The 17,120-nt window shown below is 35.7% G+C and overlaps 2 non-coding genes across 2 annotated transcripts; one reads left to right on the top strand and one right to left on the bottom strand.

Moving 5' to 3' along the window:
- Positions 1-12,676: 12,676 nt before the first annotated feature.
- Positions 12,677-12,795, bottom strand: LOC134649904 (5S ribosomal RNA). Its single transcript, XR_010096999.1, has one exon. It is a non-coding gene; the product is annotated as a 5S ribosomal RNA (ribosomal RNA).
- Positions 12,796-13,443: 648 nt separating this feature from the next.
- On the top strand, positions 13,444-13,562 carry LOC134649915 (5S ribosomal RNA). The gene has a single exon (XR_010097010.1). It is a non-coding gene; the product is annotated as a 5S ribosomal RNA (ribosomal RNA).
- The last annotated feature ends 3,558 nt before the right edge of the window (positions 13,563-17,120 follow it).

Genomic DNA, 17,120 nt, shown 5'->3' with positions numbered 1-17,120 from the left:
ATATATATATATATATAGAATGTATTATATGTATTACCTATATATTTCAAATATATATAGCTGTTTACATATTTGTTATATTTCATATCCCATACTTTGTATATACTTATAGTAGGATATACATAGGTTTGACCTATCTTGTAGGACATTAAATATTTTATCTTTATGCCGATTAGTACAGCTTTATGTCTACCGTTCTTTAATTCTCCCTCAATTGCTCAAGGGTTAACTGGAAGAGATCCCTGAAAGGGATAAGTTCGCCTTTGTACTAATGATGTGTGGTCTTTCATGTTTTATGTTTCTTTTTGTACAACAAATTATTTTACTACTACTACTACTATTACTCATATAACTCAATAATCTGATTCATTCGTCGAAAGGCTGGTAAGACAGCCGTACATCGACGAACGCCGAGTAAAAAGTAAAAATGTATCGAGATGACAGAATGCTACGAAAAGTCACGTGACTATATTCATACATTATTTAAGTTTATTTTCTCTGTGAAGCAGTTACTACAACTTTACGACGGCTACTTTCTTACGCAGCGCACTCCGTTGTATTTACGGCATCGGTACCTACAATGTATGCATAATAAACTGCTGTTAACTTTGTACTTGAACAGTGTAGTAGTATTATTATGGTAAGTATACCTAAATGTGTATGTAAATAACTCTGAAGGGCATAGCTGTTTATTTTGCATGTATGTCTTACATGCAAGCGTCTGTTTCTCTAACGAGTCATACAAACCTAGCCGCCGCCATCGTAGTTCTTTACGCTCACATTTTAAAACGACATTCTGAAATAACATGAAATTTGACATAAAGTAGGTAGTTACTAGTTTTCGTTGTAAAAAATTGTAATAATAAGAAATTAGAGGAAACTGAGTGGAGGTTTTACATACAAAACTATTTTTGAAGCTGACAGCGTAAGTACGAATAATAATGTCTTGTTTTTTGATTTGCTTATGAATGCCTACCTATTACAATCAAAACAGCGCGCTGCCATCACCCAACAAGTTTCTAAGGGCCGATTCAGACGGTCTGCAACCCGACTGCAATTTGTATGGGAACTGCACGCCAACTGCAACTTCGGTGTGCATTTCCCATATATACAAGTTAAATAAGATTTATCCTTATTGCGGCCCTAAGATCTAGAATTCTAGACCATATATCGTCAGTTCATGTTGTCAGACTACAATGTTACAATTACAATCACCTTGACACCTACCCTTCCACATTACACACTAACAAAGTACCTCAACGAACAGATAATGAAGTAACCATTAAATTACCCGTCTAATCATCTATAAGGGCATGTACATTTATTCACAAAGATACGACGTAATTACAGGAAACGAGCGACACTGTGTTCTTTGAAACACAAAACGTAGTAACTGATACACGAGCTTCAGTATCGATTAACCATTTAAAGGTGTAATTGGGTAGTTATTTATGAGTAAAACTGGTTCCTAATTAAAGTGTAGGACTGACGTGAGTGATAAGGCTGTTTTATTGAGTTGCCAGGGACATGCGATTCTTAATCGTCTTGGCATGTACGAGAGTTTAAACGTGTTATTTAGTTTACAATGTAAAATGTCTCGTGAAATGTGCGGAACATTTTTCGGTCGTAGCGTATCGTGCTTGGTCTCCAGGGAATGTATGAAAGCGGATTTTTATTGGGAAATATTCGAGGTCTGACAGTTTTTAAGTTCGACTTTGTACTACACTTTGTAGACTGTTGTCACTATTATTTTAGTTACTTACATCAAACATTATAAATTGGACCAAGCGTGACTCCAAAAAACACTTTTTAGAAAGAGTATTTAACAATTAAAAATTGTCACCTCCGCTAGGCCCTTTGAGCAGATAGGTTATTTTTGTTCTATTGAAAGACACGCCCACAGGAATGAATATGTTTAGTAGTACATACTTAAAAACCATTTTTTTAACCCGCTCTTACTCGTCTCCATCAGCCAAATCGCCCTACTCTTTACCTTTCTCTTTCTCTCTCTTATACTGTTTATTTTGCACGTTTACAGAACACATTTCAATAAATTATGCGCGCACGGGGCAGTCCGCACTTCGCAAATTATAAATAAGCGGCTTTTAGTCGCGTGAGATACGTGAGCCTGACGCATCTGCAGCTTAAGTGCAATTTATAAGGATGTGCGTGCGCGCATCACACAGGGCTGCCAATAGACTCTGACCACGCTAACTTTGCACAAGCTTGGCAATAAGAATGCATTGCATACATATCCTATAAGCTCCATACTTGACGTAACTTGGCATTGGCATGAAAATTTAGCACGACAAATGTGTTATTAAAGGTTTTTTGAAACGTTCGGATACAGGCTACACCAGCATTACGAGTACTACAGCAAATGCAAATGTCAAAAACCATAGATTTATAAGGCACAGATGGAGTGTTCGTACATACCATGTGAAGCCATTTCAAGTGCGACGTCACGTCGCACTCGTGTCACCGTATTCGAACCGCCCTGGCAGTTCTCAAGGTCAAATTGGTTTGTGTAGGTAGGTACACCTCCCGTTTAAAAATCAAAAACACAGGAAAGATGGTTGTTTGTGCAGTGAATGGGTGTCACAACGCATCATATAATAAAAACAAACAGACTGACATTACATTTCACGCGTAAGTATCGAGTTTAATGTGATATTTTTACGTAATCGTAAATACAAAAATCCTAAGTTGCTTCAGCCGCCATTTCTTATAAATGTTGCCAGTGTAGTGATTTTTTTTTCCTCAAAATGAGACATGACGTTTACATTCTAAAATAAATACGCTTAATTGAAGTTCCTTGTATAATTGCATAAAAATATATATTTAAAAGTATTTCATTATTTTATTTCAATTTATGTATTATTTTTATTATTTTATGCACATTTTAAATAAAAATAGTCAAAATAAATCCGTTTTTTTATTGAAAACTTATTTAACAATGTACAGAAATGCAAAAAATCCTTAAAAGGAACATAAAAAGCTTTTGCTACAAAATCAAATCTACACACATAATCAAGTGTTAAGGATGTGGTTAAAATACCCCACTTTGAGAGAAATATCTTTATACTGGCGACACGTTTTTGTATATATGTGTGTGTTGCTGAGCGTAAAGCACGAGCCTCGCACGCACACATCGATCGAGTTTCGGCTTCACTTTTGACAGGTCAGCCGTATGGGGACTATCTGTCTATGCGTTATTCGTTTAAGTCAAAAACGATGTTGCTGCCGCAAATTTCAAAAATCCGACCGATTTTAAATAGCACACCTAATAAGCAGTTTAAACTACACACACACACTTACACTTCCACTTATGTTTCTGCCTTAAGTGGCGTTTAGTATCTTCCAATTATTAATAACAGGTATTTGAGAGATGTCATATTCAGTTCAGACTCAACATATCATCAAGGATGAAATGGCCGATCAGCGCTTAAATAGTACTACATAATCAATCATTTATTGCACATACCTAATCAAACTACCTTTCCTACTCTTCTGATAAATCCATGACCATTGTTGTAGTTTTAAAAATTTGAAAGCAACAAATGTCATAACTATACATAGGGGAAACTGGGGAGGGTTGATCACCCCTTTTGTTTTTAGCATACATTTTCTTAACTATTTGTAGTATTTAAAACCTTTATAGACCATACGACTCAGAATTTATCTCTTCATTAATAGTTTGAATTAGAACAGATTTGTGCAATAAATTAGATCATTATTTAATGAAAACCCATACTGTTGACTTTTACCATGTGTCCCCTATGTAAGGGAGACTTGTTTACCCCTGGTCGGGAGCCTTGATCCTAGGGGGATCAAGTGACCCTGGTTCTTGGGACACATGGTAAACATATTTTTACCATGTCTCCCCATACCAGATTCTCATTGATTATATAACTCGGATCGCTATTAGCAATGCATCTATAATTTGTAAAATACACAGCAAACATATATATATTGCATCTTCCATGCTTTGAAGTTGTATTTCCGGTAATCAGATGTCTAAGCCGAAGGGATCAAGTCTTCCAGATTTGGGGACACTTGGTAAAAAGATTTTAAGTGGCAATGTCATATTTCGAGGGTAGTATGTACATTAATTTATTCACTTTATCTACAGAAAATTAATATATGAAGATATCAAACACATATTAATCCATAATCTTATACTTTTAAAAAACAATGTAATCGTATTATCCATAAAACAACATAGAATAGGGAATCAATTTTTGTACCAAAAAAAAAACATAAATCTAAGTTATTAACATAAAATTTCTTGTAACAAGCTAATTTTTTTAAAGTTCTTATGAAGGTATTTTTAGCGTCAGATACCTACAGCAATTTTAATTTTTTTACCCATCACTGGTCGTTATTGTTTACTATAATAAATAAGTTTAGAAATTTACTGCTCACGTTTCGAGGACGGTGTTTGAGCTGCATAATCCTAAAATCCTTTCTATGGACCGTCGGTTCTATAGTACATAAGGTCTGAAATCCATTGAAATAGCATTTCATCCATAAAAACAAATATCGCCGGTTGAAAACCAAATATCGTTACAAGTGTTTTTTGTCGACCGAGTAACATCCCCTGTGTGTAAAACGTTTAACTTGATAAAAAAGACCAAGTACGGGTAGTTCTTAAAATGTTGATGTCAACTTTAGTCAGTCTTTTCAAAGGCCACGGGGATAATTCCGTTTTCGGAGTCGGTTGTATAATTAAAAACTGAATTATACGCCATTAAATTCCATTTTAATAAACAATAATGAGTCAAAAACCTTGAAAGTTTAAATCAGTGTTTCTCTGGTCGTACTTTCGCGGCATGATTTACTAAAGAAAAGAAAATATTTATGATAGCTCTATGAATCATTTTGTAAGTAAATTTATTACAATGTATACTTGATCGCTTTGGGGGTGACATGATCCCGGAATCATATCCCCCCTGAAGAAAAAGACAAAGTCTCCCCATACATAGTAAGATTATAATACGTGCCGTACTCGAAACATGTGTTCGCGTATATCAATGTAATCCAAGTTAATCATCACTTCAATAAACAACAAATAAAATAACCACACTCACTAACATCATTTCCATCTCATATTATAAAATAAATCCAGTTAAAGCTTACCGAAAATTGAATATAGTACGCAGAAAATCTTTCACCGTCCGCCATTTTTGAACCACTGACTTTTCCGATACAGTGCCATGACAGAACGTGAAGTTAGGAACGAATGAATGAGTGTTACCAGCGCAAAAAATTGTATCTCGTTTGGTTTGATTAAAAATGAAGTTTACCAAGTGTCCCCTAGGGATCGACCCTCCCCACCCTCACCTAGTGCTTGTAAAAATACATGTATTTTTACAAGCATTTAAAATTTCGGAAATGTCATATGTATTCCGGAATTAAATACCTACGTATGTGACATCCCTAATAATCACGTGTTGACCAACGGGAAGAAAGCCATATTTCATCGGTCGAGCTTGCATCTTTGGCGTAATACGGATTTTGATCCGAAGTACAAGATACGGTCACTCTACAAGCTAATGGATGATACTTGCACAGAGTTGGAATAAAATAGCTACTTTATTATATGTTACCTACCTACATAAAAAGTAGACTATTTATTGATCTACACTGCACTTGAGAGGAATGAAAATGAGTCACTGTTTATGAATTTAGAGTGTAGAGAGCTTACACGGGCTAAATGTTATGTAACTTTATTTTTGATTGACATTGACGTGAGACACCTCATTCGGTTCTTGTTTGTTTGATTTTAGTTTCTATCTTTCAATAAAACCAGTTTAGTTTTAAGAAGTTTGATCCCTCTCCACGAAGTAGAAGAAGAATAAAATTAATCTTAGAAGTTCATCTTCAACTCTTGGAGACTTTATAGTTTATACATTTTTTTATGTGATAGTCAGCAAAGGATACATTCATAATAGTTTATATTAAATTGAATTGGAAAAAAAAACACTATTATAGGTAGAAAAAGTAGAAAATAATTGAATTGAATAATTGAATCGTACCTAAGTTATGAAATATAAAATTTGCAATTAAAATTCATATTAATGAACAGTGCCACTACTTACTCGCGGCAGATGTCTTCATTTCAAACTCTCTACACTTATTTTTTTACCACCGCCCGGCTGACAGCAATTTTTTTTTTGCAAAAAGTACATTTGCGAAAACGAACGCCAAGTGACACTAACATTTCATCGCTATCGACCCCTCATACCGCATACGATGCTCGTAAGTCAGTCGACAGTCGATAAAGCTTGTCGCGCGATAAGCTTGTCGCCGGCTCGTAAACACGTCCGCGATAAACGCGCGACAAAACACCCATGACACCGGTGAGTTAATGATGTTAGGTACTTAATACAATATTACTGAGGTGTAGTGATACTAGTGAGTGATAAATACAAGCTGCGTGCAATCACTACTTGCGGTTCAATTCGAGACAACTTTAACCTTCTAAGGTTTTGCCTGTAGTCTGCCTTAGCAAAAAATCTAGTTTGCGTGTGAAAAATCAATATTAAAACCTACAATTTTACGGTAGCCCTCTCTTAAAAGCTACGCTTGTGATTGTGAAAACTGTATGACACTTGAAAGGGATAATACACCTTCAACATTATAATTACAAAAGTCACATTTTTGTCCTTGCGTACACTGAAAGAAATAATTAACTGAACTAATTGAGTACTTTAAGAAATAGTTCAACTTAAGTTACAGCGAAACAAATTTTAGTTATATTTACAAAACTAATTTTGTGGTGTACACAATACTAGTCATGTTATTTTGTATTTGATGTGCAGTAATTTAATATTGGGCTGTTATTTACTTAATCAACTTAAACAAAATGGTAGGGCTGCGGCAACGAAACCGTTTTTTTAAATTAACTTAAATGTATCCTTATTTATTATCAGTATGTTGGACTATTTATTAACAAACTGTGTAATGTTGTTATAACTAAACTGTATATAATTACTAACTGTTAATGTGTTTAATTGATTTTAACCAAATCTAATCGCATACTTATAATTTTACCTAAATAACAATCTGGAAACAATATCATTCAGATATTTGACAAACAATTATGTTATCTTCAATTTACTACTTTATTTATTAACAAAAAATAGTTTTGTAACAATTAAGTGGCTTTTCAACTGTTTATGAGCTTAAGCAAATGTACGAAATTAACAAAACTATAGTTATAAAGTACGCAATGTTTAGTAAGATAGCTACCAAACTTTTGTTATCTGTAGCACGAGTGATTGTTTATAAATATGTGAAACGGAACGACGCGCACGTTATAAAACGGACCGAAGCAAACCTGTTTGTTCCTGTTTCCTCTGTCAGTTGTGAGTCCGGAACGTTAGTAAAGTTGTTCACTAAATTTTGTTTCTACAAAGATACTAAATATATTGATGGTTTTTGTTAAAAAACCTTTCAGGCAAGCCCTTGTTGTTAATATGGACGAATTTGTGGAGGCGGCGGCGGCGGAGTCCGCCGGAACTCCGCCTGAGCGTGATGCCTCATGTACAAGTTGTACTACTACGACCATGGAGGAGTATTTGAAATCATGGGGACTCCCTATGTATATTGATAAATTTAAAGGTAAGTAACAATATTATTTAATAACATTAATTAATTACATGATATTTGCGAGTTGTAGCGTTACTATTAGACATCTACCTAATGTGTTCAATGCCCAGAAGGGTTGAATGCGCAATTAGGTAGGTGAAAGGACTGGCTATATTGACATTCGTTGGAATTGTTGGAAAGTTCTATTGTACCTATCTCCTTTATCAGTGAACAATTGAACATAGGTATGCTGATATGTGCATGTTTTAATTTCAGAACACAGCATCGATTTCGATACTCTTGGCGGCCGTCTAAGCAGGAGGTGCTGGAGGGATTCATTATCCATGTGAAAAGTGCGGCGCAAATAGAAGACACCATCGCACGCAGAGCGGAAAAACTTCGCGGAATGGACTTAACGTTGCAGCCGGCTATAGTAATTGTGGGACCTCGTATCAAAGAAATATCAGCCAGGTACATAATTGTAAATAATGTTCGTTACGAAGTAACGTCTATTGTAAATGCAGTTGATGCGTGTTTTAAAATGGCTACCAAAATTACCCCCGCCCCCTGTACCCGTCCTGTTGGGTAAATATCCAGCTGCTGCCCATATATTTTTTATATTAATGTTTGTAACGTCAGTGCGGCCAACTCCGTCATAGGGACTATTCCGTATACAAGCGTATATTTAATTTTTATCAACCATAGGAAAAAAGCCCCTCTACTTTTGATAGCTGAAACTAAAAGCAATCACTACTGCTTTATCAATGTAATTATTACCTAAATCTGTACTGGTGTGTAAAAACCCCTCCTGGGGGGAATAGCCCCTATGACGGAATTGGCCACATTGACCTTATGTATTAGAATGTCTCTAGTGGCCACAAATGGGAATGATAATGATTACCTAGTTACCTTTAATACGTACTCTTGTGCACTCGAGCATTTTCCTTTAAGTAGCTGATAATGATAATATTTGTTGTATACAAATTTGTTACCACTAGTGACAGCTGAGATTTTTTTACCTGTTGCCACTGATAAGTACTTACTGGAAATATAAATTCTCAGCTTAGCAACTGGGAATTTGTATTCCCAGTACTTATTACTGGGAACAGTATTAGAAATATGTAGAACTATAATTATTTTTACTGAGGACGCTTGGGAAGAGATGGTACTTTTTGATTAGACCTAAATAAACTAAAAACGATTATATTGTAATATTGTTTAAGACTTCATAAATACAGTAATTATTAGAATAAACATATACTTATCATTTAAAGGAAGAGTTTTACTATGCTACCTATACCTACCTAAAAACCATACAATTCAAATATTCATATCAAGTTGCATTATGTTAATTTTCTGAAAACTTTCAAAACTGATTTGCTAAGGGACGGAGTTATGCGACTGTAGTTCCGTCCTGTAGCAATTCTGTTTAGGTGCTAAACAGAATTGCAATAAGACATCATGGTAAGGCTACTAAAAGGTATACTTACAATTCATTTTGATTATAAATTACTAAATCGGTCAAGCTACTTGTAGCTAAACAGTTTAGTTACTAGTTACCAGACTAAACAGTCTTATTTACAACTTAACCTACTGTAACACATCAGCAAAATAAATAAGTTACCAGTTGACGAACAATGTGGCTGCTAATAAACAAATCAATTCAGAAAATAATTCAACAGTTAAACTACTAAGTAAATGTGGGATTATTTAATTATGACAAAGTATTTTTGTGTTTGCAACCAACTAGAAGATATTAGATTCATGAACAATTTGGTTATTAAATAATTAAATTGTTTCCTCAATAGTAATAAAATGATGCTGGTACTTTTGTTGTAAATTACAAAATATTATAATTCTTTCTAGACTAATACTTTTGTTATAAGTAGAACATACAATTTAATATAGTAACATAAATAGTTAAGTTGTTCATATCTCAACACAAATAGCAAAACACGGTTTGGTAATGGATAACACCTAGTTCGCAAGTCCCAATTTTTTAGTAAGCTGTAATCAAATATTTGGTTACAGTTATGCAAATATTTCTTTCAGTGTAATAAATTAAAAATAAAACCGGCCAAGTCCGACCAAGTCCGGCCAAATCATAAGTCACATTCTTCCTCGCACATGTCACAGACGTGGGACAAAAGTCACGAAAAACTTTTGACTTTTGTGACCATCTGGCACCACTAAAAGCAATAGCCAATTCTCTACTTAACGTCAACTATCAGTATTTGCCGTTCATTCTAAATCTAAAAAGATATCTCATGTATTGACAAACCTTACCAAAAGGCGTTTATTCTATAGGTACACAAAGGCAGATATGCTCTTATGCTTGTAACAGGGTGATACACCATTATCTTTGACAGGTGAACGTGTCAACATTGTTATGGGACATCAGTGTAAAACGTTGGGTTTCGGATCAGAGACGTCAATTTGTGAAAAGGCTTATGCTGAGACGACGTTTGAATGGAAAAGGAAGGTAAAGTTGGCACGGCCGCCTTACCGTAAGGAAAACTTTACTATGAGAGTGCATGAGAAAAATGTTTTCAATTCGAATATATCAACTATTTTTATTAAAAAAATATTTTTTTTACTAAAGTACATCGTCTAAATTTGTATTATGTCTGTTAACATACAAATCCATCTAAGTATAACAACATAAGTCATGGCAATATTTTTTGAATAAATATATGCGAGTCCTTCATGATTTTTTAGGGACTACTTAAACCTTATAACATAGCCATAAAGGTACATATACAGAGTCAGACCATATATGTACCAATGTGTTGCAAACTAGCGGCAGGTCCAAGTTATAATTATCTTATCAGCTCTCAATAGGTAGGAATAGAGCCTTAGTCAGCCCAGGTAGATTGTCCGTCTGCACGACGCACACTGCCGCTGACAGCCCTAACGAGCGCCTGTCGAATCGGGAATGGTGTGGAGGAGGCTTTATTATTGTTCGAATAAATTTATAACAGACTATATAGCTCCTGCATGCTAGCCCGAAACTTGAATCACGCTTGAACGGAACTTGAATTGATACAAAGCAGCCTCCATACTGCTGAGCCGTCCAAGACGCTTGTTACTGGAGCTTTGCATCCTCACCTCCGTGATCTGTCCCGGGCGTGACACCTCGAAGCATAGCGTTACAACTTGGCTATTTTACAAAGCAGCCTCCATACTGCCGAACCGTCCAAGACCGGAGCTTTGCATCCTCACCTCCGTGATCTGTCCCGGTCGTGACACCTGGTTACGGGAGTGACATTCCATCTCGAGGCATAGCGTCACAACTTATTTTACAAAGCAGCCTCCATACTGCCGAGCCGTCTAAGACGCTTGTTACCGGAGCTTTGCATCCTCACCTCCGTGATCTGTCCCGGTCGTGACACCTGCCTGCGACGGGAGTGACAAATTACACCTACGTGTTGTATGTCTGAGCTGAGATATTTTTGTGGATGCGAAGTGACATAAGTCTGCAAAGTATTATGCCCGAACCGAAGGTGAGGGCCATAAATATGCGATCTGGGGCTTTACGAATTACCGCCCGTGGTTTGTCTAAAGTTTTACGTCTTGCCTTGGCCAGGAAGTGAGATTTTCTCCGCGCGTAGCGTGACGGGGTGACGTAAACATCATAGTTAAAGGTACCGCTCAGATTCAGACTACTACACCAGTGTTATTGCTGAAGTAATGAAGCACGAAATTGCTGCCAACTTTAGGATTACTTTAAGATGGGATTACGCTCTCATTTTTTTTTTAAGTTTGAAGGTAAAGTGGACTTCAGAAATTAAGGGTGCATATTTAATCTTCTTAAAACGTAAACGGAGCAACACTTGATTTGATTGATTGACTTTGACTAGTTTAGTTTGACTGTAAATTAGTCAGTTGTCACCTTCCTGACACAATAACAATTAGTACCTACTATTTAAACGTGTTGATCGAAGCTACTAAAAGACAAGTGCCGCATAGATTTGGTAGTGCGGGATGTCATCCGAGCGGAATGACGTCGCAAATAACGCTGATGTACGGTTATGTTTCCAAGGGGGGTAATTGATGAGAGATCGCGGATTAGGAACATGATATTCAGAAATGTTTAAAAGAGGTGATAAACAATAGATATAGCTCAATAAATTTAAAAATGTTAGTGGTTAAAAAAAGTGCCAACTAAAATACATATATGCAAAATTATACAGGTTGAAAAAACGGCAAATTTAGACGTTAAAATACATTTGTCTATATTACAACGTATTGATTTTATAAAAATAAGCATAGAAGAATGTTGATACCTGTTTTTCTGCACCACCATCAACAGTGGCGCCAACTGGTGGGCAAAAAAACGCTAGCCCTCATTAAGATTATTACGATTATTTACACATAACATGAAAACTTTTTCGCTCTCGCCTGTACCTTACACCGTTCCCAACAGAGCAACATTTGCTACAAAATAAACACCTATATATCCCCAAGTAATTGTATTAAAGGCGACTTTATCGCCCCCCGCTATACATTTACTTGGCTGTAATTTTTTCCCAAATGCACTCGTAAATTCGCTCGTTTATTTTGTTTACTTTAACAAGGGATAATTGTGTGAAAACAGGACGGGTTTGTTAATGTGGCATGTTTTTAACTGAAGTAATTATTAAGATTTATTTAAATGTATCCGGAATATTCTTTCGTTAAAAGCTATAAGAAAGAAGAATAAATGTGTAACGCCTGAAATTTATCTCGTTTTCCTAATTCTTAGACATTGCCATGAATTACATATTTAATTTTGTATGTAGGTAAGTATCGTAGTTTGAGACATGACAATTAGTGATTTTACAATTTTTACATACAAAATCACTAATACTAATTTTGTTATGAAATAGGCCCAAAGATGGCCCAAAGTTACTATTAGAAATTGAATAAATAAGCTGTCTCGCCAACTCGCCATAGCTCGCCTTAATCCAAAAATAAAAAAAATACCTTGCCTATTAATTATTTTTTTCATTTTCGATTTAATTTCATAACTTAATTACAGAGCCCCCTTTTCATATCATATTATACCATGACTATAAATCTATAAATGAAAAAAAAGGCAAAAAGCCAACGACACGAGGTGTTCCCAGGCGGTCACCCATCCAAGTACTGACCTCGCCCGACGTTGCTTAACTTCGGTGGTCGGACGAGAACCGGTGTATTCAACGTGGTATGGACGTTGGCGACAGGAGGTTTGAAATTTATCAATACTAGCGGTACTATTGACGTTAAGTAACTTTGCTATGAATACGAGTACAAATAAAAGAACAAGAAGTGATAATGATAAATGATACAATAATATGACGAATGTAAATAGTTGATAAGCTATTTGAAAACGGCAAATCCTAATACATATACATATTTATCTACGTTACAAAACAATAATGGTGGTAAGTATGTAGAGTCAGTTTCTTTTTTTAAATCATCAACAGTTTACAGAACATTCCACACTCATTCCCCAATTTTTACGACTCCGTGCAGTCAAAACACAGCAGCCTAACACCCATATTTTACCGTTTAACGGCACATAAATTACATAATTAACAGTATTAACTAACACCCGTTTACTATCGACGGCTAGATCGGATTTTATTACTAGCTTTATGCTATTTGTTTTTGTAAGCCCGGCCTCGGTAGAGAAAAAATGTAATACGTATATAAATAGTTAGTAGTAGATAAAATACATATGTGTAGTTAAAAAGAGAAATAGAAAATATTTTACTTTTAGTCACTTCCACAAGTGAGACTAATCCAGGATAAATCCCACACGTCATGTTGACGTCACACATTGTCAAATCTACGCTATTGTATACTAATTTCATGATAACAGTCGTCAACGTCCATACCACGTTGAATACACCGGTTCTCGTCCGATCACCGAAGTTAAGCAACGTCGGGCGAGGTCAGTACTTGGATGGGTGACCGCCTGGGAACACCTCGTGTCGTTGGCTTTTTGTTTTTTTCTAGTTGTAAATTGGATTTTTGTTTTTTTCTAGTTGTAAATTGGCTTTTTGTTTTTTCTAGTTGTAAATTGGCGTTTTGTTTTTTTCTAGTCTAGCCGATTTGACTCATTAAGACGCTTTCTGAGTGTGAGTTGAATTGTTTTGCTGGCAATCATTCGTACCTACCGCAAGCATTTGAAACAAGTATCTTAATACCTATCTGAAAGATCACACATTCACGCGTCCAAAGAAACTCAATATAAACCTCCATCTTAAGCTGTCGTCGAAATTACGCGCCTGCGGCTGACATATTGTTATTTCGCTATATCCCGGTACAAAAGGGCTTAACCGCCAAGCAATTTCATACTACTTAAGTCTTTTTGTATTAGGTTTGTGCCTTTGTCTCGCGGTTGTGTTATGCAAAAGGTTGTGAAGTGGAAATTAAATGTCCATTAAATGTTCGAGTTTAGTTTGATGTTAGATTGTTTTTAATTTTTATTACCACCCTGCACGAAATTCAAAAACACAAGAAAATTATCAGAAAAACGTAGACAGCAGTTATTTTTTGACCCAAACCAAATTCTATTTAATCATTAAAAGTACCTAGATGACTTGAACGTGACGTCACTTGTTCTGTTTTCATATAAATTCCACAGTGGCTAATAGTTTCTGACAGTGTGAAAAAAGAAACTGATTTGACTAGTAGCAGGCAAGACCCTGTTGAAATCTAATTGATAGGTGTATTTGGGTAATCCTATAATGGACTCTGTTAATCCAATACAACTAAGAATAATTTAAAAAACGGAAGACGTGTTTTAAATACACAATTATAAGTTGAAATACTTCAGATAAAATTTTCAAATGCCGCTTTTATGACGTCCGGGTAGTAGATATTCAAAGTAGTCATAAAGATACCTAAATATAATATGCGATCGATTGTCCAAGACGCCAAACCAACTTTTACTCGGGCATAAATAAAATTTTAAGCGAAATCTCAAGGTAGGTAACTAGGTATTAGGTACTAAACTAAGACATACGCCTTTTATCCAAGAAACAGTTCATTCATCAACGTCTTGGCTTTATGAATGTCCTGTCAAATCATAATGAAAAAGTTAATAGAAAAAGTTTGACAGTGGCAGGGCGCGGTGACAGTTTAAAATTTAATTTCTTCGCGACGGACTAATGGTGGGTCGAAGACGAATGGACCCTTCTATTGATATTAACTTTTTCCGAACAAGTAGATCTTGGAGGATATAATCAAACGGAGACGCCATGTCTGTAATTTTCTGTACAAAACAGTCTGCCGATTTTTGCGGGGGAGGGGAACGTCAAATGTATGCGTAACGTAAAAATAGCCATGTCAGATAAACGTCAGTCCATACATTGTGTATGACCGTTGGCCGGCTATCTTCGACAGAGGGGAAAGCCTGTTAATGGCTACTCCGTTTAGTTGTATCCTCCAAGAAGTAGATAGATAGTTGATTTGTATAAGTCATCAACATATTTTCATATAATTTTATATAGGTTACCTACGTTAAATTAATACGAGTACCTATAGATAAACTGCCTGTAGGTAACGGATCTGTCCATACAAAACAATTATTTTTAGAGATTTATTTACTCTCAAATACTTCGCTCCTGTTTTTAGCACTTCGAATACCTATATGTAGAAGAGCTCACGAGCTTATTAGCTGGCATTTTGTCACGTGTGTGGGTTTCTGCAAATTGATAACAAGAATTACTGTCTGAATAGACCTCCTGAAGAAGCATCCAAACTGTTTAAATCTCAGCTAGTGACTTGATTATAATATCGACGCATTGATATTGCAATTAAATGGGTAGGTTCTCGTATTATACGAGTATTTAGCTTTTGATATTTGCCACCAAGAATTCACAGTTTTATTATTCATGTCCATAATATTTATATCACTGACAATAAAGATATCTCGCTTAATTTAACACAATGGACATCTGCAATAATAAATTAATATGCAAAAGCAATAAAACGTAGCTTTATTAATAAATAACTAAGTGTTTTATGCACGTCGTAAATTTATGCAATAATAGTGTGAATTATTGCAAGTTAAACGTGTACTTATTTACGTTCCAAAAGGTTCTACGCATACTTATTTGATAATACTTTTATCACCTTTTGGTAGACGCGTCGTTTTAAGAATTATTTGCATTTGCAACACGGACGTATCTTTGATGTAAGTGTAATAAATATTACACTATTGTACGTAATTTACGTGCGTATAAAATATAGTCTGCCTGCTGTATACTGTACAGTTTATGTGACACGGTTTTTCGACACTTTGCTCACGTCCTAAGAACCAAGTTACGAACCACTTCGTTTGTTTGTATTACGTTTATTTGCCACTCGTCCCTCCCACTCCCTCGTCCCTCGAATTATGCAAAAATGATAGAAAAGCTGGACGCAATTTCGATTTTCGTTAATGCGCCGTAGACCTTCTGTGTCCCTAGTGTAAATTTCATTCGATAGCGTGACGTGCGTTCGCGTTTGCGTTGTCTTTTTTGCATGGGATTTTGATCAGCGCGCCAAGCGGGACGTTTCGGAAACTCAAAATCCCATACAAAATGACACTTAACTCTAACGCGTTCGTCACGTCACGCTATCGAATAAAATTTACACAAGGGATAGGGACCACTCTTACGTATAACTACTCGTATCAAAACAATCTCATCCATGACCCCTATTGTTCAATCGTGTCAAATGAATTGAAATCTCACATCGAACGGAACCTACCAAATTAGTATTGAAACATGCCCTGCCCCATTGGCACACAATTGTAACTATAAAATAACTCGTTACTTCATCAATTGAAACTGTATACCACTAGCTTACTTTGAGTCCTAGTTTGTATGCAACTGAGGAGATACGTGGGTTCTTTGAGTCCTGGCCGTTACGTACATAGCTCATAGAAAAGCTATAGAATCAATTGGGAATAACGACTGGCCCTATTACCACCTAGTTGACCGGCAGTGATACGACATCCTCTGACGTTGGTGCCAGGAGCTGCGATGATATGGATAAGGTATCAGTATTGTGCCCAAAAGCAGGTGTCTAAACATCTTTCTATAGGCCAGCAGGCGTATTATGTCTTTCTATAGGTACGTGTTTTTTTTCTGTATCACTCTTTAAACCATCGTTTTATGGGATTTAAATTTTGTTGAAACATGCATTTTTCTGGTAGTTATAAACCGTTTCGATAAGAAGTACTGATGTGCCTAAGGAAACTTTCCAAAATTGCGAAATGTTTCGGAAATTTAACGTAGGAAAAATTCGGAAAATTTCTTACATACCTATTTGTATGAGAATTGAAACTTTCCAAATTTAAATTTAAATTTCCCATATTTCCTAGTGAAAGTTTCATGAAATTTCCGAAAATTTATGGAAACTTTCCGCAACTTGCACATCTGTAATAAGGAGTCATCTGTTAAGCATGTTAGTGGAACGTTTTTCAAAATGTCTTCTAACAAACTGTAGTCTGTGCGGAATTAGAAGAGTCTTGGAAAGTAGGTATTGAACCCTATATATTCCACGAC

Source organism: Cydia amplana, chromosome 7, assembly GCF_948474715.1.
Source record: "Cydia amplana chromosome 7, ilCydAmpl1.1, whole genome shotgun sequence".
Classification (NCBI taxonomy): domain Eukaryota; kingdom Metazoa; phylum Arthropoda; class Insecta; order Lepidoptera; family Tortricidae; genus Cydia; species Cydia amplana.
This window is presented reverse-complemented; position numbering and strand designations above follow the sequence as displayed.